The following is a 1528-nucleotide window of genomic DNA, read 5'->3' as shown; positions in this document are numbered from 1 at the left end:
TATTTTTCCTCAGTAAGGGTATTATAGCTGTCGTTGAATCCATCTATGAAGCTTTGAGGCTTCACAACGCAATCAGTCACAAGTATGGGCTCTATCTTGTATTGACTAGTAAACGTAAAGGGTGTAGCAATAACGAGACTACTATTGGTTCTACCATCACATTAATTGTGTCGCCGAATCGGAATAAAGAGATGTTCATCGTCGATCATTACAGTCCTCGAAATGGCAATCCATGACATGGAGTCGCGGTAGTTTGCCACATCTTTGAAAACTCTGACATTTTGGGTGAATCCCATCGTCGTGGAACATGCGAGTGGATTTCCGCTCGAGACTTGGACCGAGACAGGATTTACAGCGTCTCGAATCTGATTAGATTCGTCAAGAAGCTCTTCTGTCAGTTCCTAGATGGACTTTCTTTTATCTGGATGTGCTGGACAATGCAAAAGTGCGGCCGCCACAGACGCTTTAGTTACTCTCAATTTACGCTGGTGTGCTACCAGTGTCATACATCAGCTGTACAATGACGCCGAAACTGATTGTCGTGTGGAGATGATGCAGTAGTACTGGGAAGGGAACGACATGTGGAGTAAATTATCATACTTTGTGATGAGATGTGTTGTTCAATCTTCGGCTCGACTGGTAGCCGTCAGCTCGCGAGAGTGGTTGAAGTCGTCTCCTGATGAGTACTGGGGCGAGTCATATTTCCTGTTACGTGATTAGGTATAAGATTAAGGGTGTACGGCCGTCGAAAGATAAGCTGAATAGATGGAGTATTTATACTTCGCCACACCACTTGGCACGGTTCGCGAATGAGTCCCGAGAATATGTTAGGAAGTGGACTAACCTACATAAGTGTCGATTTGAAAGGTAACGGATTTCGCTAGGGAGAAGATTTGATCGTCTGTGAGTAGTTCTGAACAATGCCGTATGCTGATAACTTTGCAGCATCGGCTTCAGTGCAATCTCAATGATGCTGTCTCGCGATCAAGTGAAGAAAGGCACGATAGGTAATTGTTCTTACATTTATAATAGCAGGCACATTACTGAGTATAGGTATACACCGGAGGGAGTGAACATGCAGTTTATAGATGATTTAATCAGAGGAAATGTGTATGTTATTGGAGGAAAAAGATATTACTACAGCGAGGAGTTCGCCAATCATTCATCGACCGTTACGGTTCCAGACCTGTAATACGGGCTGGTAGCGAGGGTAGTGTGTAATAAGCTGTTGATCATTCGGTAGAGATGGCGACACTACAGCTGGCGAGGATAGCAGCCCTGCTAGTTTTGGAGAGGCAAATACTCCCCAGTTACCGTCATTGAAGAGGCAGGAGGAGTGGGGAAAAGAGCGGTAGTGTACAGTGAGATCAGGGCTTTGACGTGTTTGATTGAACGCTCATGTTCATCCGGCTGGTGTTGGACGAGTGACAGCGGTGATTGATCGTTATTGCACTGTGCAGGCATCCATTCTGAAGAACAGCGGATGCTCACTATGGCAGTCACAACGCAAATGTCGCAAATCGGTAGT

Source organism: Perkinsus marinus (genome assembly GCF_000006405.1).
Source record: "Perkinsus marinus ATCC 50983 genomic scaffold scf_1104296935302, whole genome shotgun sequence".
NCBI lineage: Eukaryota > Perkinsozoa > Perkinsida > Perkinsidae > Perkinsus > Perkinsus marinus.
The sequence above is the reverse complement of the archived record's forward strand: the minus strand, read 5'-3'. Positions refer to the sequence as shown.